This window comes from Medicago sativa, chromosome 7 (assembly GCF_051527215.1).
Source record: "Medicago sativa cultivar Bolivia chromosome 7, Bolivia_mono, whole genome shotgun sequence".
Taxonomy (NCBI): Eukaryota; Viridiplantae; Streptophyta; class Magnoliopsida; order Fabales; family Fabaceae; genus Medicago; species Medicago sativa.
The window spans coordinates 45073309-45096232 of NC_140755.1; the positions used below are offsets into that span (position 1 = coordinate 45073309).

The following is a 22924-nucleotide window of genomic DNA, read 5'->3' on the forward strand; positions in this document are numbered from 1 at the left end:
CTACAAAGTACAAGGTCTAATGGAGTACTTCAAAATGTTGAATGGCTTAACATACAAGATACTGGTTAGGCACTTCTGGGTTAGAGCACATGTTTATGACAGGAATGCTGCTAAGTTGGAAGAAACGGAGAAGGTACTGATTGATCCTTCTCTGAAAGGAAAAACATAGGAAGGGATGGGTCTGGAACCATTCAGATGCACTGAAATCAGGTCAAGCATCATGGGCATCCCTGTCTTCATATCAAAAGAAATTATTTCCTATGTTCTCAGAAGATCTTCAGAAGGAAGTTACAAAGGTGGTATAGGTAACATCAAGACTAGTCCATGGAATGAAGTGGTGAATAAGTCAATGTTCAACAGCACAAAGAAAGGTGCTTACTGTGACTTAAGCATGGAAAAGAAGATGCTTCTGAAAATCCAAAATGAAAACCTCCTACCAAAAGGTGGTGGTAGTGATCAACCCTCCTTGGAGCACAGGATTTTCCTTCATTACTTCATCACGAAGGAAAAAGCTAATGTGCCCAAGTATATATTCAAGCATATGATCAAAGAGCTCAGGGAAAGCTAGGATAACAGAAGAATTCGGGTTCCCTATGGTAGGCTTATCTTAGAGATTCTTCATCAAGGAGGGATCCTGAAAGCTCTCAACAATGTCAACTTCTTCACTGATGAACAACTTGATACTGAAACTAGCAAGGTCATCAATGGAAGAACTCTCAGGAACATGAACCTGATTGAGAAGGAAGCCTATACAAAGCTCATCATAGATCTACAGGAATCTGATGCAATGTCCAGCCTGATGGAAGACTTTCCTCCAATCTACAAGAAAGATCCTCTTGAAGTTCAGATGAACTACATCAAAGACCGCTTTGCAAAACTTGGTAAGAGGATAAGGCTTGAAGATGTTCCTGAAACCATGTATTGTGGTGCTTTGCCAGTAGCAAAGAGCAGGAAGACCAAGAGGAAAGCACTCACTAAAGATGAGTATTTGGAAGATGTTCCTAAACAACCTGCCAAGAAGGCCAAGAAAGCTAAGAAGGAGAAGGCTTCTTCTAAAATGAATGAAGTTGGTCCTGTTGTACCAACTATTCAAGAAGAAGTTTAGTACCTTGATGTTGATACAGTCCTGAACAAGAGAACTAGAAGTGGCAAGTCTGTCAGCACTTCTCAGACTCAATCTCCTCAACTTGCAATTCTTAAGAAGAAAAGGAAGCCTGCTATCAGAAAGCTGAAGTTAGCAGCATATCTAACTAAAGATGAAGAGCAGATTTCAGCTGCTACTGATATAGTCACAAGAGAAGTAAAGAAGAAGAAAACCGAGGATGATGTTGCACTTGAAAAGATAAGGGAACTTGCAAAAAGGAATTGAAGTCCCTGTATCAAGCATAGTAAGGGAAGATGCTAGAGTCAATGTATAACAAGTGGTTAAGGCTGCTGAAGAAATACAAGATTTGGTGACTTCAGAAGTTGGAAGTTTACTGATGATTGCTGGTCAGAAGAATGATGTTGTTGGATCAAAAGCTGTTATTCCAGAAGCTTCAAGAGGTAATCCTGATTCTCCACACACTGCTAATATTATTAATATAGAATCTAGTTCTACCTCTGTCTCTCTCTCAGACACATTTTCATCCTCCTCAACTTCATCTGATTATGATGATGTTCCCCTAGGCAAAATTTACACAACCATTCATAAAAGCCTTCCACCATCCACCAAACTCCACAAAAAGCTTGTTGATAACACTCCTTATGAGCCTATGAATCCTAGTGTTGATGATAGAATATATGATATGGCTCAAATGAGATTCAAGGTTTGTGAAAGACTACCTCCTAACCATCCTTTCCAACCACCCATGATTGAACCTCTCAGCTTTGTTCCTGCTGATGCAGATGTCATAGGTGAACATGTAGGTTCTGAGTCTTCCAACCCCAATGAATCATCATCATCTCATCCCACTACAACTACCCAAACTCCATGAACATTTGTCATAGAGAATCTGGTCAGTCACTATTCTGGTGAACTACCAGGTGTTAAGTCTAACCTACAGAAAGCCTCTGAGGTAGCTTATGATGAAGTTACTTTAGAAAGCCCCCAGCAACAAGCACCAAACCTACAAATAGCCTGAACAACCTACCCAGCTGTCTCTGTTCCTGAACAAACTGTTTCTGAACAAATTGTTCCTGAACAGAACCTTTCAGTTCATATTGAGTCTCCTCAACTACAGAAAAGGTCAGTGAACCTGATTTTATGATCACATCAGAAGCTTCTGATGTTGAGGATGAGCAATTAAACTCTTCCTCTACTGTGATTGTAAACTCTATTCCTGATCAACTCTCAAAGAACAATATCCAAACCTCAATCTCCACAAATAACCAACCTTTATCCTCAAGCTTAGCCATTCAACCTTGTGCTCCTGCCAAAACAAATGTCCCTTCTCCACCCACATTGTTTCTAGATTCTACTATTTTAGCAGATGTGTGTGAGAATATATTTCAGGAGCTGAACAAGCTGATTCAAGCTAGGAATGGCCATATTCATAAAGACAGCTATGAGAAGAAATGAAAGAGATTAAAGGAGAGAGTAGACTATGTCTTGACTGAGCTTCAGAGAACGTGTATGGATGCTCAAGACTCTCCTTAACAAGCTTCAAGATTGGCTGAAGGAAGTTGATGATAATCTGTAAGAAGTAAAAGTTTTAAGAACTTGGGTGCAGACTCCTCAATGCTTAAGGGAAAGAAATGTTACTGATTTCATTCCAGCATGTATACACCCAAGAGAGTTAAATGTCAACTGGTTGTCAAAGGTGAATGTCAATCCAGTCTCTGCAGAACTAGCCTTGCTGCAAAGGAATGCTGAATTGGAAACTGAAAACAGGCAGCTAAGGAAAGAACTTCTTGAGCAGAAGCTACTTCTGATTGAATACAAGCCTTTTACAAAAGCTAAGCTGGAAGAAGCAAGAGTTAGAGAAGAAAACTTGATCAAGAGTAATGAAGATTTCAAGAAGGAAATGAAGCAACAGTTTGAAGAAACAAACAAGTTGATGAAACAGATGATGGAAATGATTCAGAAACAAGCCCAACCTTAGATTGCACACCCTTAGCTTGTTTTAAAATCTTTTGTTTGTATCTTTTGTTTGCTTCTGAATTTATGTTTACATGCTTCTGAATTACTGCTCCTGATCATTGATATTTTGCTTCTGAACTAAGTTTTTGCGCTATTATATGCCTTATATAGAAATTTTCTCAATATCTTTTTCTTATCTCTTTCTTTTTGTCTTTAGTTTTTATAATTTTTGTTGATGACAAAAGGGAGAGTAGATGTATAGTATTTATAGGCTCTGAGCCCCATTAATTTAATTTAATCAAGTTAAATTAATAGGACCTTCTTCTTATCTCTTAGTCTATGAATGTGAGAATATTCTGAGTGTTATATCGTTTTTTAATGATGAATTTAATTAACATGGATAGAACTCAGGGGGGGCTTACAAACCTCACCTTAAAGTACTATTAGACTCAGAGGGAGCTTACAAACCTCAAACCCTTATAGTCAAATTATTAATTAGATTAACAACAATTGCACATTTTAAATACTAATGTTTGTCATCATCAAAAATGGGGAGATTGTTAGAACAAAATGTGTTCAACATTACCCTTTGAGAGTTTTGATGATAACAAGGTATTAAAAATTGTCAATTGGATATGCTAATATTTGTTCAAGTATACAGGACCATAGACAAAAACTTGATATCTTAAATAGGTTTTGGAAGAACAAAAGAAAGCTAAAGAATCAACAAAAAGGAAGCTTGAAGCATCTGAAGAGACGTGCTCTTGAAGTATAGTGCTCTTGAAGTGATGACGTCATCAGAAACAAGTTCATCAGAAGCATCTCATCAGAAGCTGAAGATCACCAGAAGCTGAAGTTCATCAGGAAATGCAAGACTTAAGGCTTCAAAGGCTGTTCAATGAATTTAATCTCGTCTAAGCATTGCAGAAGACCAGAAGAGTGAAGCAACAACTATTTTGAAAGGATTTGAAGGCATTGGATGCTTGTTCTTTAAAGAGCGTTTACAAAGTACAATTGTACGAAGTGTACAACCACTACCTCCATTACTTTGTTTTTGTCTCTACTACAAGACAAGAAAAACAGCTCTGCCTGCAACGATGTTCCTTCACAATTGGAATGGATTTGAAATTGATCCTTTATAGGACAATAACCATGTCAGGCAAAAGATCATTGGTGATTGATCAAAGCTTCAAACGACTCTATTTTGATGTGCTGGCAATTCACAACATCTCTTTCACACCTCTATATAAAGGAGTGAAGACTTAGAGATTGGCAAGGACTCAACAACAATTTACTAGTGCCAAAAATCTGCTGAAATTGTTCTGCATTCAAAAGTTCACTTAGAATTTCTTAACAACATTCATATCTTAGAAATTCTAGAGTCTTAAGAGTCTGTATCTGATTTGTATTGTGAACATCACTGATTGTATATCAAGTGTTCAACCTCAAACATTCTTCTTTGTAATTCTGTTTGAATAGAAGTCTCTTACAGTTGTGCTTGAGCATTAGAAGTCTCTTGATTGTGTTCAGGAGCATAGGAAGTCTCTTGCAGTTGTGCTTGAGCAGTTTGAAGTCTCTTGCTATGTTTAGCAGTGAGCAGTTGTAATCAGATATTACATTTTTAGTGAACTCTCCTTGGAAGTGCAAGGGGGACAGGACTACTTCCAGTTTGTGGAAGGAACATGTATAATTGCTTTGTGTCTTTCTTCTTTCTCTCTCTCTATTTTTATCCGCTGCAAGTTAGTCCTGAACATAACTTCAGAAGTAGAACTCTATCTGCTTCTGATCAGTGTTTTCAGCTTAGGAGAAAACGAAGAAAAAGCTAACACAATTCAACCCCCCTTCTTGTGTTTTTCTCACCTTCAATAAGCACAAACACACAAGGAGGGTAGACGGTCACCTTCTTCGTGTGGATGGATATTTGAATATTACAATTTTTATTCAAGAAAAGAGATGTAATGCACATGAAAGCTACTCATTTTTTTCACACACAAAAAATATTAAATGACAAAATTTATTTATGGCTTAAATATGTCAATGGTATTGTCATACCTCAATTTTCGACCTAAGGTCCCACTGACACATGTCTTTTGACTAGGAATATTCCTTGTTTTTTTTTTCAGACCTCCTCTCACTATTTTTAATTTTTATTATTATTTATTAGTCTTTTTTTTTAGTTTCCATCTTTTAATACTTTATTTTTATTTAGTCTTTATTTTCCAATTTACCTTTTTTTTTTAGTCTAATTATTTCTTTTAGTTTTTTTTAACCATTTTAATGAGTCCGAAATAATTGTCTCTGGGGTCCAAAGAAAATTCTATTCCAACCATGCCACTATCACAGTCTCAATCACAAAGTCAGAAAAATCTTTCCCATTTTTCATCAGGAACGCGTTTCATCATCAATACTTCTTCTCACTTTTTTTTATTTATTAGTCTTTTTTTAAAAACTTTTAGTTTTTATTTTTATCTTTCATTTTTATTTTTTTTATTTTCCATTTTACCATTTTTATTTTTATTTTTTTCGTTTAATTACTTCTTTAGGTTTTTATTAACTTTTTTTAATGAGTCCAAAAATTGTCAAAAAATATAGTGTCAAGGTCCAATTTTTTTTTACTTTCTCAAGTGTGCCACCAATCATGCCATTTTTACATGTCAACTCTCTCATTTGAAAAATCATTCAAATCACATTCCAAAATCATCAATCTCATTCAAATCCCCATCAAAGTGCATTAAACCAATTTTCCATTTTTCATCAACCTTAGAACCTATAAATAGAGCCTTCATCCTTCACAATTTCACACACCAAAAGTTCTCTTGAGTTGTCAAAGAACTTTTCTCTCTTCTCCCTCATTTAGCTTGTGTTGACAAGCTATTCTTTTCTTCTCCCTCTTTTTTTTTTCTGTCCCTTCAGTAATTTTTGTCCCTTCGGTTGTCCCTTTCTTTTATTTTCTTGCATTTTATTTCTTTTTAGCATTTTATTTAATTTCTATTTAGCATTTTAATTATTGTCATTTATTATCCAGCAATTAGAATGTATTTAGGCCCAATGTAAATATAAATGAGAAAAGTGTGTGTGTGTGTGTGTGTGTGTCTTTTATTTCTTCACCGCTTTATATATATCAAAAAAATACAAAAAAAAATAGATTAGGGATTCTGTGGTGACCCAACGTCACTACAAAAATCCACGCGCTTTTATTGTTATTGCTCTGTTAGTTTAATTTTCATTTATTATTCCAAAACAACAAAAACATTCAAATAACAAAAATCACAAAAATATTTTCATAATAAACCTTGATTTCTCAATCAAGTGAGCGTTCTTTTTATTTACTTTCTTAATCAAAATACAAACCAATTCTCATTTGCCACTTGGCCTTTTATTTTAAACTTTTTCAAAAACTAATAAAAAACACAGAACCAATCAAACGGTAATTTCTACCCCGAACTACGTGATTTTGATCCTTCACGGGTACGTAGGCAAAGGACACTCGTCCTCTCAAATCAATAAAATGTAGATAATTAGGTCTTCCTTTTTTAATCATTTCAAAATTCCATTTTTTAAAAAAGCAAGCAAGTTTATAGCACAAAAAGTTAAATAAAATCAAGAGGTTCTCGTAGAGTACTACGAATATTTAGGATGCTAATACCTTTCCTAAATATAACCAACCCCGAACCCTAAATCTTTTCAATATGGGGTATTTTTGAACTTTCTTTCCCCTTTCCTTAAAAAAATTAAAATGTTCAGTCGTGAAATAAAAGTGAGTCAAACGCTAATCCAATAGCCTTGATCTCCGAAAAATGATGCGACAGGTATTTTTATTCAAGAAAAGAAATGTAATGCACATGAAAGCTACTCATTTTTTCACACACAAAAAATATAAATGACAAAATTTATTTATGGCTAAAATATGTCAATGGTTCATGCAAATATGATAAATTTGGATTTTTGTCTATGTAAAAAAATACTAAATATGAACCCACTTGGGCTATCTTGGTGGTATTGGCTTGGGACCTGGGAGTGTGCTCCTCCTCGAGGTTTCAGGTTCGATTCTCTGCAGTGTCAATTTAAGTGGGTTAATTTAGCTTCTTCAAAAAAAAAATACTAAATATGACCTTGTAAAAAATTATCTCTTTTAAATTAATTTTTGGGTCCATTTAATGGGTGATTTTGCATACTATCTCCTACATGACAGTTGTTGACTGTGCAACTTTTACCACGTGGCGTTAATGTGTCCATTCTCTTAATTCAAAAAAGCAATTTCAAAAATCTGAAATATTTAAAAGTAAAAAATATTTTTGAAAATTAGAAAATATATTTTCAAAATTAAAAAACAAAAATTTGAAAAATATTTCTGAAAATGAAAAAAATTGATAATTAAAAAATATTTTTTTGTAAATTAAAAAATATTTTTGAATAATATTGTCGCGTCATTTTTGGGAGGTCAATCTATTTGATTAGCATAGAATCACTAATTTTTATTTCACGACAACTTTTAATTTTTCAAAAGAAAGGGAAAAAAGTTCTAAATTACCAAAATTTAAAAGATTTAGGGTTTGGGGGTTAGTCACGTTTAGGGAAGGTGTTAGCACCCTAAAAGTTCGTAGTATTATACGAGAACCTCTTGATTTTATTTATTTTTTGTGCTATAACTTACTTGGTTAGAGAATGGAATTAATGTGATGATTAAAAAAAAGGAAAATTTATTTTTTACGTTTTTTATGATTTGATTTGGAAGGACAAGGTCATTTGCTTACGTACCTATGAGGGATCAAAACCTCGTAGTTCGAGGTAAAAATTTCCGTTTGATTTGTTTTGTATTTTTTATTAATTTTGAAAAAAGTTATAAAATAAAAAGCCAAGTGGCAGAAAGAATTTGTTTGTTTTTTATATTAAAAGAAAATGACTCGAATGTAATTGAATAGATTGAAATTCGATTAAGAAAGAATAAAAATAAAATGGAATCACTTGATTGAAAATCAAGGTTTATTATGAAAATGATTTTTGTGAGACAGGGTGGCCGATAAGGGGTTCCGGCGGTGGTTGGTCGGCAATGTGTGGCAGCGCCACCACCGGAACCCTAAAATGAGAAATTATACCCTTTGAGGTTCCTGTTTCGGATTCGAATTTTGGTGGCAGGTTCGTGTGTGTTTTGCTTCTGATTTCTTATAGCATTAGGGTTGTGCAGATATGGTGTTGACCCTGATATGGTGGCATGGAAAGTGGCACAACAAAAAAAAAATTGACCCCCTTGGAGGAAATTCGGACTCATTGGACAAAATAAATAAAAATAAAAAATAAAAATAGCTAAAATAAAATTAATAACTAAAATAAAAAATAAAAAAATTTAAATTTAAAAATTAATAAAAGATGGAATTTAAAAGTAAAATAAAAAATTAAAAAAAATGAAGAGAGAAGAGGGCCCAAATCGGAAGAAAAACGAGGTATTTTAAAATACTTCTCTGCCGAAATTTCCTTTGTAAAGTCAAAGACTATTCCAGGTTAGACGGTGTATGAATGTAGGATGTTAGGTCAAAAATTGAAAAATTGAGGTGTGACAAATATACTATTATTTTTTAAGTTAGAAAATTAAATTTCATATTTTTTTAATTAAAAGAATTGTCACGTCATCGACACGTGGCAAAAGTCACACAGACAGCAACTGCCACATATGCGAGATTTTGTCAAATCACCCATTAAATGGGTCCATAAACTATTTTTAAAGACATAATTTCTTACAAGCATATTTTTTTTTTTTACAGAGACTAAACTCCTAATTGGTTATATTTGGACCTTTGACATATTTTAGCATTTATTTATTTTCAAGACTATGCTTATTGAATATGTGTCTTTCATGTGAAATTTTGATTGTCAAAGATTAAATATGAATTCTTTCAAAAAGGATTGAATATGAACCAACGTTACGCTCATATGTAAATCAATGTAAATGCATACCTCATAAATTAACATCCATTAAATAGACTACACATTTTTATGGAAGGAAAAAAATAGCGGTCCCCCTAAATTGATTTTCTTATACACAATACTGTGATGAAAAGCTCTAAACTCAAACATACATATCGATATATATATATATATATATATATATATATATATATATATATATATATATATATATTGCAAGGGCGTGCCGGAATCCACCGGGCTTACATCGAGTGACATCTCTGGACCAGACACGATGGGGATGACACTTTGAAATGGTTTAAGCTGTCCTTTTGTCGGAACCAGTGACTTGAAATTGATTAATGACATCTCTTGAACAGATATATTGGGGATGACACTTTTTTGAAAATAGAAATTGAGTGATTTGAAAGCTGTTTGTTTGTTCAAACTAGCCATTTGACATATGATAAAGGTAGATGCAAGTTGTCCGCTTGTTAGGACTTGCCACTTGACTTAAGGACGATTGAGGACCGACTGAAAGGATATAGCCGAACAAGACTTTGGGCAACTGATACAACCATGTATGAATGATGTTGTGTATATTTGTGTATGAATACGTGAAAGTATTGATGCATGAATGTATAAACATATGAATGTATGAATGTGTGGACGTAACTTGTAATTGGTCTGACTGTATAACCTGGATATGACAGGTGACTGGACGAAGTGAGACAAGACAAGTAGGATGGGAAGTGGACTGACATCGCAGCACAAACACTCGACAAACTTCCTTGGAGATGATGCTAATGTGAACCAATCGAGCCGTTGACGGTGTAAAACCTGGCACAAGGTAGCGGCTGATGCTCCTAGGGATAAAGCCCCTTGTTGACCAAATGTCTGGAAGAAGTCGTCATTTGTAAACCGGCACAGGGTGTACTTCCATTGGCATGCTTCAGCAGTCATATTTTTTTTTTGTATATATTTTTGAAAATCACTAACTTTTGCCTGGACCGCCCGTTCGGGTTTTCAGTCCACCGAGAATATATTCTTTTTTCTGCACCTAATTTTTGTCTGGATCGCCCTTTCGGGTTTTCGGTCCACCGGGACGCTCTCTATTGCCTAAGCCGCCTTTTCAGGTTTTCAACTTAGCGAGCTTTGATTTCTTTTTGTATTTTTTTTTTTTTATTTTTGGACTGTGACAGCATCTTGCTCAAGGCAAAAGTCCTCTCCATAGTGCTTAGCTATGTTTCTCTTCCGAAATGTAACCGTTCTTGAGGCGGATGCTGATGTACGCTTCAACTACTCATGAGTTCAAAGAGAGTGTGCTTGTTGTTCACACTTTTCAAAAGATGTAAAAAAAGTTTTTGTATTTTGAAAATTTTTGCTTCAAGCATTGCCATCAAAAATAGAAATTTTTTTGCAAATAGAATAAATGAGAGTTCCAAATAAATGGGCACAAGCTCAAATTTGATGAATTGAGTGGTGACCTGCCAATGGTATGGCTCCACAGATCTTTGAAAATTTTGGAAAATGGTAAATATATGGAAAGGTACCTTGAACACAACAACCATTATTCTTCCTGACAACTTTGAATAGCCCCTATTTTGAGTCTTTGATTTGTGGATGCTTCAAATGCTTCAAATCGGAGGTTCTTTAATAGCAAATATGCCCCAAGTGGATTGTGTCTGACCGGATGCAGTTACTTTGTCTTTTGATCCTTAACTTTTGCATAGATCGCCTTTTTAGGTTTTCAATCTATCAGGATAATCATTTTTGTTCATGTCTCTAATTTTTGCCTGGACCGCCCTTTCGGGTTTTCAGTCCACCGAAACGCTCATTTTTGCCTAAGACGCCTTTTCAGGTTTGCGACTTATCGAGCTTTTATTATTGACAGAGTATTTCTTGACTGCACCGGCATTCATAGGACGCGCGAGTTTGTCACCATCCATAGTTGTAAAAGTATTGCACACGAGCCTTTATAGTTAGGCGTCCACTTGCCCCTGCAGTCTGGTTGAAAAGATAGTACCTTTTTGAGCACAAAGTCTCCTTCTTGAATTTCATGGGGACGAACCTTCTTGTTGGAAGTTTGTTTCAACCTCTTTTGATATAGTTGTGCAAGGTCGTCATGCATTTTAAGTTCAATCAAACTGGATTCCAGCAGAACTCCTATTGACGGGACTTCGATCTCCGCGGGAGGCAGGGTCTCCATGTTGTATATGAGGGAAGGAGGGGGGGTTGCCCCTGTTGAAATGTGTAATGAAGCACGATACTCCTGTGAGGCAACGGTTACATCTCATGCCAGTCTTTGTAAGTGACTGCCATCTTCTGACAATCTTCTTGATATCTTGTTTTATAGCTTCGACGGCTAGATGCCCCAGTATGCGAGAGATCTCGTCGGGAATCTCTTCATTCTCCTTTTCTTCATCTTCAGACAAAGGAACTCAAAGTCGAGAAAGAGTATAGGGTTAATGTGTTCAACGGGTTTATTAATGCATGATTTGATTATTGATTTTGACAAGTAAGTATAAATTATGATTATGCAGATATTTGAGAATGTTTGGATTTTTTTTGGTTTTTTGTATTACCATTTTTCCAGAAAAAAGCACAAAATAAAAAACAAAGTCCGGATCAAAACAACCTTTTTATTAATGATGAAAATACTTAAAGTAAAAAGCCCTACACAAGTTCACTTTCGTCTCGGGCAGAACGAAAGGATATTTTTTGAAAAGCCAAAAGCAACAAACGAACATCATTTGAACAAAAAACAGCGGAAGGAACGTCAACAGCGACCCAATTACAACTAACCACTCCATGTGTTAAGTCTTAGAAGGTCAGGCGGTTGGTCCGGATTAAATTCTGAACTGCATTCTTCATTGCATTACAATCTTCAATATCATGGCCAGGTACCCCTTGATGGAAGGTACAGAAAAGGTCAGGTCTATACCATGCTGGCAATCTTGCTGGTACCGGAGGAGGCGCCTTGGTCTGGACTAGATTCCTTTCGAGCAACCGTGGAAGCAAAACCGCATATTTCACGGGAATTGGGGTAAATTGTGCTTTTGAGGCCTGTTGTTGCAGATACGGTTGCTGAGGATGTTGTGGTTGATAACCCGATTGTTGAATGGCAGTGGTAGCGGGTGTGACTGCAGCAACGTGTTGATAAGCCGGACGTTTTTGCTGAGGCCTCCCCTGGGCCACCATGCTCACTTCTTGTTCGTTCTTTCTCAGAAAGTTGTTCCCAAATTTATTAGAACTGCTGGCAGGTACACTTTCCATAACTAATCGTCCTTCTTGGACTCCTTCTTCCAACTGTACACCCATACCAACCATCTTAGCAAAGTTCTTGGGCGCACTTCCGACAATCTTCTCGTAGTAGAACTGATTGAGAGTTTTTAATAAGAGCTTAGTCATCTCTTTCTCTTCTATACGCGGGTTGACTTGGGCAACAGTATCCCTCCATCGCTAGGCATACTCCTTGAATGTTTCCTTGTTCTCTTGAGTCATATCCTGAAGATCGCTTCGGTCTGGGGCCATATCCACATTATAACTGTATTGTTCCACATAAGCTTCACACAGATCATGGAAAGTTCGGATCTTTGTTTTGTCTAGATTCATGTACCATTTTGAGGCAGGACTAGCCAAAGTCTCTTGAAAGTAATAGATAAGGACCTGATCGTCCTTGGCATATGTTGACATCTTTCTTACATACATTGTCAGATGTTCCTCAGGGCAAGAGTTCCCTTTATACTTCTTGAAATCTGGGACCTTGAACTTGTGGGGTATTTGGACGTTTGGCACCAAACAAAGATCATAAGCAGTTTTCCCAAACATTTTCTTCCCACGGAGAGCTCTCATTTCTCGCTGCATCTCATCATACTTCTCTTGTAGGTCATCAACCCTGTCATAGGCCCCCCCACTCCCAGAACGGAAGATGGGTTCCACTTCTTATGGGATAGTATGAACGGCAGGTGCTGAGTAGGTCACGGCAGCTGGAGGAAACGTCGTAACTTACTGAGGAACATGAGTTGCACGTTGAAAAGTAGGCATATGAGCTTCACAAGCAATGGGACGGAGTATTTCGCCAGCAGTAAGAGGCGGGAATCAAGGCACGGAATGTTGCGGTGTAGAGTACTTCGGAGTATCGGCACAAAACGTCCATTCAGGGCCACTAGAAACAGTTTCGGCTTGAGTCCTGATAGGAGGAAGAGGTGGTGGTGGATTCTGTGCAGCCGTCAATGTTTTCATCAATTTAGTCATTTCGTCCATATTAGTTTGCATGGCTGCCATTTCCTCCCGGAGCACTCAGTTTTCATGTTCGAGATATTCCATATTTTCCTCACGATTGCTCGAGTGTTGTAAATGCGAGTTGGTTTCGGACGAGGACGCCATGACTCTTTTGAAATGGGTTGACCTTTCATGGAAAAGAAAAATTTGTGAGACTCGGAATTGAGACTATGATGCATGATGCTTATTGAAAAATAGACGCATTTTTTCCGAAGGACTTGTCAAGGTAATTGTAAACATCATAGGGAACATTGTTTCATTTGATAATTTAAGATATTATAAACAGTTCTCTTAAGAAAAAGCAAAGCCAAAGACAAAGTCCCCAACAAAGCTAAGGTCTAGTTTAAGACTTTTGAAATTGTATTCCTTGGTGTCCCTCCTTATAAGGTCCACACCTCTGATGTTTACAAGGACTTATCTAGGTCCTTCGATTTTAATGATTTTTTATTTATGGATGAATGCATGTATGCATGTTTATGCTCAAAGTACATAGAATACATGGTGAGGTTATGTCACATGTTGGAGTCAAGGGTAACAACGCCATTTGGTAGGGACTATGGTTTCAAATGTACCTGTATCACGGGTTCTACCAAGTTCCCAAATTCCAACCCCCTTTTGAATATATCGGTGCATAAGACTGCTCCTAGTCCAATAACATTCACAAGGTAGTCTAGTTTGAGTGTAGTATCGCGTGTCAACTAAAGTCAAAAATGCTCTTGGTTTAGCCATCGTACTACGTCCTAAAAAGGCCAAGATGGGTTAAAGGTAAATCTAAAGGTTTCTCAACTTCGACGGTCGTTCAAAAATAATAGCGCCGATCACGACTGCTCATGATGACATCATATTACTTCGAGAGACCTCCATTGAGTGGGGTTATATCACATGCACACATAGCACAGGACTGCTCCTGGTATGGCACTATGCATGTACCCCGTCCTATCTTATATTTCACTCAAGCCCAGGTGTAGGACTTATCTCACCACTCACGTTAAGAAAGAATGAAGAAAGAAGCAGGAAGGAAAAAATATATACACGTATTTCCATCTTTTATTTTTGATTTTATTTTTAAGCAAGTTATAGCACAAAATTTAAATAAAGCCAAGTTAGGCTCAACCCTCTTAGGGGGTCCCCAGTGAAGCCGCCATTTCTGTCGCCATTTCTCGGAGATCAAGGCTATTTGATTAGCGTTTGACTCACTTTTTATTTCAAGCCTGAACATTTTTTATTTTTTAAGAAAAGGGGAAAAAAGTTCAAACCGCCCCATATTGAAAAGATTTAGGGTTTGGGGGTTAGTTACATAAAGGGAAGGTGTTAGCACCCTTTATGCCCGTAGTACTCTACGGGAACCTCTTGGTTTCATTTAATTTATGTGCTATAACTTGCTTCTAAAAATGGAATTTAAAATGATAAAATCTACATTTTTTATTGTTTGGAAGGACAAGTCCTTTGCCTACGTACCCGTAAGGGATCAAAACCTCGTAGTTCGGGGCTTTCGTGACTGTTGCTGCGGTGTTGACTGAAATGGTTTGATGACGATGATGTTGATTGCTGGTTGATTGTTGTGTGCGTTGATGATGATGTGCGGCTATTTTGATGATTGTGGTTGACGCTGTCGTCGTAGTCGATCCGTGGCTTGAACGGCTCCGCCTTGCTATTTATTGAGTTCGGTTTGATTCATGGTTGCGGTTCAGTGTTGTGTTTGTGGATCGTAAAAAAAAAAAAGGGTTTTACTTGTTAGTTTGCTGATGAGGCCGGTTTTGGTATATGTGGTTGTTGGTGGATTAGGTTTGGACGGTTTGAATGCTGGTTGGTTTACTGATGTTGTGAGATTGATGTTGCAGGGTTGTGAAATTGTTTCTTTGGTTTGGAAAAGTTGGTATGTGTGAATTGTGTCAGTGAAACAATGTTTTGTTTGCAGGTTTATGCATGTAAGCGTTGTGAGATTGTTGCAGGTTTTGGCTGATGTTTTTCGATGAATTTTTGGCCTCCCATTCTGCAAGCGTTATTTATAGTACGAGGACTGGACCTAGGGTTTGTTAATAAAGAGCTCGAATTCTGTGATTTTGGATTGGGATCAAGGTTTCTGTTCCTGTAAATGTGTTGTAGATGAGACTAAAAGACCATTTTTGGATTGGTACTTGGATAGGGCGTGTGACAGACTGTTGTTTCTTGGACTATTTTTTTGGATTTTATCGGACAATAAATAAGTTAATAATAAAAATCAAAAAGAAGATAAAGACTAAAAATAATAAAAAGAAAAAGATTAAAATAAGAATTTGAAAATAAAAATAAAGAAAACAAAATTAAAGTTAATTAAAGATTTAAATAAAAGATGGAAATTTACAATTAAAAATAAAAATGAAAATAAAGAGAGAAAGAGGGTCCGACTCAGAACAAAAAACGAGGTATTTTAAAATACCTCTCTGCCGAATTTTTCGCTGAAACGTCAGAGATCGATCAGAGTCAAACGGCGTATGAATGTAGGGTCTTTAGGTCAAAAATTGGGGTATGACAGCCGACTCATGAGCAATTCATGTCAAGACGAGTTTCTTCAACTCATGATTGAAGTTTAGATCTGGGTTTGTGGCTTCCTGTTGTTTTCTTGTGTCGTTGTTGTTCTTGTTCGACTTCAACTTCTTGCATATTATTGTTGCTGTTCCATGAAAATTAGGTTGTGGGTTCATATTGTAAAAAAAAACCGTTGAAGAAGGCAATTGAAACTTACTTAATTTTTTTGGGTTTTTAAAATTTTGGAAAGACTGGTTTACGATGAATTTCCAGAATTTTGATAACACATGAATGAATAAATGATGAACATGTTGATTTTTTATTTGTTTATAAATTTCTTATAATTTTATTTATTTAATTGTAATTACAAAAAAAGACATTTGCAATTAATTAATTCAAAAAATAGTGAAAATATCTTCGTCAGCAAGCCACTTAGGCAGATTAGGCTCACATAAGTTAAATGAAAGACTTAAAATGAATTATCTGATATTATAGGGATAAAATCTAAACTTTTTTTATAAGGACCAAAACCGAAATTTACTAATATTACAAGGACCAAAAACATGATTAACCCTTGTTTTTAAAACCTGTTAGTTTGCTTTTTTATTACATCCCAACCCGTGATAAAATAAAGAGCAATGCTATATCTCTAGAAAAATAACATCAAGAATTCTTCAAGAAAAAAAAATAGCCAATCACAATGCACTATTTGCCACAATTCAAGGAGGTGTGGCTGAAAAATAGGAAGTGGACAAATTAATCATCTAATTAAAATTTGCCAACTGTGTCTTGAAAAATTCTTGAAGCTATTTTTCTTGAGAAGTAGCATTTTCCTAAAATATAAACCCAATGGGTTAGTTCAGTAGGTCAATTTATGTAGGTTAGTTTAACTTCTTAAAAAAAAATTGTTTGGTCAAACTTTTTTCTAATGAAATTTTTCATAATATTATATTGACTAGATTCTAAATTAATTTTATGAAAAGGGAAGTGTACCATTAGAAAGGGAATATATTCATAGTAAATCTTATATAATAAAGCTTAACCCCTATAACCCCTAAAGCTATTTCTAACCCTAATATTTTCTCCCCATTTCTTCCTCCACTTTTCTGAGTCATTGGATCTTGCACATTTAGGCGTCATTCAATTTTAGCCATTGATCATCTTACTTAATTAATGCCAGCCGAATTTTGTTATCAAGTTTGCTATAATTTTGGTCATCCGAATCCTTATTATTTTTTTTTTTGAATTCCTATCCTCCTTTTTTTTATTCCTATCCTCCTTTTTTTCGAATCTTTATTTTTGTTTTTAATTCCTATCCTCCTTTTTTTTTATTCCTATCCTCCTTTTGGACGGCCGAATCCATATAATTTTTTTTTGAATTCCTATCCTCCTTTTTTTTATTCCTATCCTTCTTTTTTTTTAAGCAAATATTTTCTACACTTTTAGGTTTGCAATTATTTAACATAACAAATTCCATCTAAAAAAATGCATCGCACCAATTTTATTCCTATCCTCCTGCCTTTTTTTTTATGAAGCAAATATTTTCTACCCTAATCTATCTTATATAATAAAGCTTAACCCCTAAAGATATTTCTAACCCTAATATTTTCCCCTCATTTCTCCCTCCACTTTTCTGAGTCATTGGATCTTGCACATTTAGGCGCTATTCAATTTTAGCCATTGATCATCTTACTTAATTAATGCCAGCCGAATTTTGTTATCAAGTTTGCTATAATTTTGGCTATCCGAATCCTTATTATTATTTTTTTTGAATTCCTATCCTCCTTTTTTTTCGAATCCTTATTATTTTTTTTCATTCCTATCCTCCTTTTTTTTATTCCTATCCTCCTTTTGGCCGGCCGAATCCTTATTATTATTTTTTTGAATTCCTATCCTCCTTTTTTTTTTATTCCTATCCTTCTTTTTTTTAAGTAAATATTTTCTACACTTTTACGTTTGCAATTATCTTATCTTATCTTATATAATAAAGCTTAACCCCTAAAGCTATTTCTAACCCTAATATTTTCCCCCCATTTCTTCCTCCACTTTTCTGAGCCATTGGATCTTGCACATTTAGGCGCCATTCAATTTTAGCCATTGATCATCTTACTTAATTAATGCCAGCCGAATTTTATTATCAAGTTTGCTATAATTTTGGCCATCCGAATCCTTATTTTTTTTTTGAATTCCTATCCTCCTTTTTTTTATTCCTATCCTCCTTTTTTTTCGAATCTTTATTTTTTTTTAATTCATATCCTTCTTTTTTCTTATTCCTATCATCCTTTTGGACGGCCGAATCCATATAATTTTTTTTTTAATTCCTATCCTCCTTTTTTTTTATTCCTATCCTTCTTTTTTTTTTAAGCAATTATTTTCTACACTTTTAGGTTTGCAATTATTTAACATAACAAATTTCATCTAAAAAATGCATCGCACCAATTTTATTCCTATCCTCCTACCTTTTTTTTTTATGAAGCAAATATTTTCTACCCTAATCTATCTTATATAATAAAGCTTAACCCCTAAAGCTATTTCTAACCCTAATATTTTCCCCCCATTTCTCCCTCCACTTTTCTGAGCCATTAGATCTTGCACATTAAGCGCTATTCAATTTTAGCCAGTGATCATCTTACTTAATGTAATATCCCGCCAGTCAGTATCGGAATATTACCAGTCGATCGTGCAGAGGATTAAAGTTTAAGGAAAGTCAGCGTAATGGAAATATTCATATTAAGATGTCAGTTTTTTTTCAGGTAAAGTATCAGTGTCGGATTTAATACGCTTAAGATAAGGGCATTTTGGTAATTTCACTTGGGAAGGATATTTATTTGGTTGTGGCCCAAAATATCCCATTTTTCTATCTTCTTTCTCTCTCTAGGTTAGAGAAAGAGTTTGGCTCTCCCTTCTCTCTAACCCCATCGCCCTCTTCCTCTCTTCCTCCCCATCAATCCTTTTCAAATCTTCTTCCTCAATTGGTAAGGTTTTAACCTATGTTTCCTCAAGGTCAAAGAGAAGTATGGAGGCTTGGTTTTTGTTTGAATTTCTCCTTCACCTCTCTAGAAACTCCTTTTATCTTTTCCTCTCCATAAGATCAATTCTTTTAAGTTGTTAAGTGATGAACCAAGCTTGGGTGCTAGCAATTTTGTAAGGAAGAAACTATTATGAATTGAAGTGAAGCTTTGAGGTTGATTTCATCTTGAAGTCAAGGGTTAGGGTTTGGATGGTTTGAGTGAAGATGATGTTAGAAGCTTGAGCAAGAACATGTTATGGTGTCAACTTGATCAAAGAAGTGATAAGAAGGTATTATATGGATTGTTTTCATTACTTTTCCTCCTCAAGAGAAGTTCATGGAGAATTAGAGTTTTGGTGGAAGAAGCTTGGGTTGGAGTATAGAAGAACAAGCAAGGATTATGGTACTTAGTTTGCAAGAAAGAACAAGAATTTTGAAAGGTATGATCAAAGAAACCATGTTATCAAAAGCTAGGGTTTTGGGCTTGGATGAGCTTGGGATTTGATGATGCTTCAAGAACTTGATTAGGTGAGTTCCTTAGATAGCTTACCACCCTTGGTTTATGTGTTTCATTCATGTAAGGAAACTATATGAAATCTAGGGTTTAAAGTATAAGTTAGTTGCCCCTTTTCTTACCATGCTTGCTATACTTGTGTACACTTGTTCCATGACTGTTTTTACGGGTTTCTAATGATCCTAAGGGTCACATAGCACTTGGAGATGCTTGGTTTGAGGTTTTTAAGTCAAAAATATCAATTTTGAGGTTGCAGGACTGTCACAGCTCGCCACGGCGAGCAAATGGCTCGCGAGGCGAGCTAGGAGGCCGAACAGGGGGTCCTGCTCGCCCCCAACTCGCCATGGCGAGTAGGAGCTCGCCTCCCACACCAATTTACTCGCCTAGGCGAGCTACACAGTGGGGAAACCCATTGTTTTGCTCGCCTCAGGTCATTTCGGCGTTTCGCGAGCGGTTTTTCTTGTGCAGTCGTTTTTTTAAGAGAAATAAACCCCTCAAACCAAGGTCCTAATTGTTAAGCTTGAAAGGAGATTTTCTTTTAAATGAACCAAATGTTTGGCAAGAATGGTAAAGCATGGTAAGCGAGAGTATGATGGTTGATTCGGGTAGCAAGATAATCTTTAAGAAAAGGGAAGAACTAGAACCTCGGTATAGTTATCGAGAACTAGAATAGTTAGTAAAGAATAGAATGCTATGCATTAGAGATATGCTTGATAAGATGTGAGGTAGTAAAGATTATTATCTTTGCCTAGAAGCAAGTGTCATACGAGTATGGCAAGACGTGAATCGATTAGATGTCTATTCACGAAGTAAGTTAATCAAGCATATAAGTTTACCTCTAGTGGAATGTTTAAGAATCCGAGGTATAAGAGATAGTATGAATAGGTTTAACCTTCATTCATGCATAAGACTAAGACTTATAAGAAAGAAAGAGTGTTATGTCTCTTGAATTCCTTCCAAGGTTGGATTCAAGGGGTTCCCCAAGGGGAATGGTTAAGCCGAAAGGGAGCCGCATTTCACTAAGTTATGGTGCCGTGTCTTTTGTATTCCATCTAAGGATGGGTACAAAAGGTTCTCCAAGGGGAATGGGGTAAGCCGTAAGGGACCCGCACGTTCACTAAGGGAGTCTGGTGCGCTCTTGCTAAGCATTTCACCGGTAGTAAGGGATTATCTTCCGGGGTTACTCCACTCGAGACTAATCCATAAAAAGAATTCAAGATAATTGTTTGTTACACGCTAACATAATCAATGAAGCTAACTATGCATATTGTTCATATATTTATATGTTATGTCATAGAGCCTTGACGTAGATCGTCAAGAACAAGTAGAGACTTGGCGTAGATCGTCAAGAAGTAGTAAGTTAGCAAGAATCACTTTTGTGTTAAGAGACGATATGTTGTTAGATACAACATATTAAGCAAGTAGAAGCAAGTAAAGAAAGATATGCCGACGACGATCTTAGGTTACCCCTAATCGTCCGGTTTAGAATCGTGTCATGATAGAGATATAAGAGAGCCTTGATGCTTAGAGTGTACTCTTGGCAATGCGGTTTTAGTTCCCCCTTCACCGCCATGACACATATAGTAGTAAAGCCTATAACAAGTTAAGAATATTAAGACGGCCCTAGCAAGCACCGTCGTCTAAGAAAGCAAGTCCCCACACACGTATAATCAACCGGCAGGTTGTATTGTTGACACGTGGTGACCGTAGGTTTCCCCCGTGGTTGCCTATAGCCTAGGGTTAGGTGGAGCTCACTGAGACATTATGTCTCATCCCAATCCTTATTTGTTTCAGATATCAGGATGGTTTAGCAAGCTAGTAGCCGGATGGATGTTTCAGCAAGTGTTCGTTCGTACCAGCTGCAGCATGGCATGGATGTTTAAGGATGCATATAGCATATTTTAGAAAAGATGAGTTGTAATCTATTGTACGAACGCATTTGTTGTATATGATATTCATTCGAACTTTTATGTTGTAAATTTTTAATGTATCCAGTACTAAACTAATACACATGCTAGACTTTCTAGATACGTCTAGTATGGGTGTTACATTTGGTATCAGAGCAGGTCGATTCAGACCGTGCCTTGGGTCATTAAGTTACAACAAAGGTAGTGGGACCATTGGGTTCCGGGTTAATGTTCTAGCTGTCGTTGTTAATTGAGCCTGATCAACTCAATTTAGCATTCGACGATTAGGATGGATGCCTGAGAGCTGAATAGGACCCTAGAGGAACGAAGCATAAGATGGAGATGCACTGGAAAGTGTGAGAACAGAAGTAAGAACTCGGAAGGAGTATTAGTAAGAAGTTTGATTGTGCCAATAGGTGTCCGGTGAACTAAGTAGTAGAAAGCCGACATATGTTGACGGAGTCAGTGGGCTCTCAGGAATAAGGCATTGATTTCCGACGTGCCAAGAATTGTATCGAAAAAGGTTGATGTTGCCATGCAAATGATATAGAATATTTCACGATGATAGGAATGAATGATGTGCATTGTGTACTTGAGACTATAAATTTAATGCAAAAAGTATTTTCTGAAAAATATAGTTGGAGAAGCTCACCAATAGCAAGCCTGGGACGAAACTTTCCGTTTTTATGAAATCTACTAGTTCGTTCCTATGGTTTGCAATGACTATTGGAGAGATGTCTTCATAATAACCTTTTATGAGATGAAAATCTTTTAGGACATCAAGTAATGAATGCACATCATATCCTAAGATTCCCAAGGAAAAAGGCATGGGCAATTATCAACGAAATCGATACGGTTTAAGGTAGCTTTGGAAATTAATGTGTTAAGAATCAAGAACAAGTCAAGATCAAGAGTGTAGATGTTCCGGCGTTTAGAAGGAAAATCACAGATGTTTATGCATGAGGTATGAAGTAGGAAGTTAAAGCGGTGCAAAGTTATGAGAAATTACAAGGTTCGCGGATTATGTGGAAATGTGACGTATCTCTCGAACCTATGTTTTGCTTGATAGATTTGGTAAGGCTCGATATGATGTTGAAACATAAAGTTTAAATAAATTTAGAGAGATTTATGCGTATGGGTGATTGAAGTTAATATTTTGAAAATTCACGAGGTTTTCTAGGAACCGGTTTGCTACGACACTCGTAGAGCGAGCTAGACTCATTAGAATCTAGTTTTGATGACACGTATGTGTTATCAACTCGTCCTATGATTTTAGAGCAACGGTCGGGGCCTAAACTCAATATATTTATAAAGTAGAAAATCATCAACGTCAATAACCCGTGCGCTAGTTTACGAAGTTTTCTTTAAAAGAAAAATCAACGAGCAAGCATCGGTATGATTAAGCAAAATATAGTATGCGAGGATACGAGGGTACCAGGCTAGAGGTTCAAGGAAGTTATGTATGGTAAATGCAACCAGCAAGAATGTAAGGTTACCCCCAGGTCAAATATTATGAGCATAAGATAAGTCATCACGAGTTTTGCTTTTCAAGACAAGTGTGGGATGGTGACGGCGGTTGCAACAAGGAAAATTTTGAGAACAGTTCAAGAAATTAGTATCCAAGTGGTAAGCAGGAATGTGAAGTTCATTCGCTTAAACGGATTAGAGTAATGGTTTAAGCCAACCGGTGGGAATCAGAGTAGCGCCACAAAAATTAATCGGTAGAAGATGTGAACGGT

At 36.2% G+C, this 22924-nt stretch overlaps 1 pseudogene; it reads left to right on the top strand.

The window, feature by feature from the left end:
- The first annotated feature begins 220 nt into the window (after positions 1-220).
- On the top strand, positions 221-8147 carry LOC146906138 (uncharacterized; annotated as a pseudogene).
- The last annotated feature ends 14777 nt before the right edge of the window (positions 8148-22924 follow it).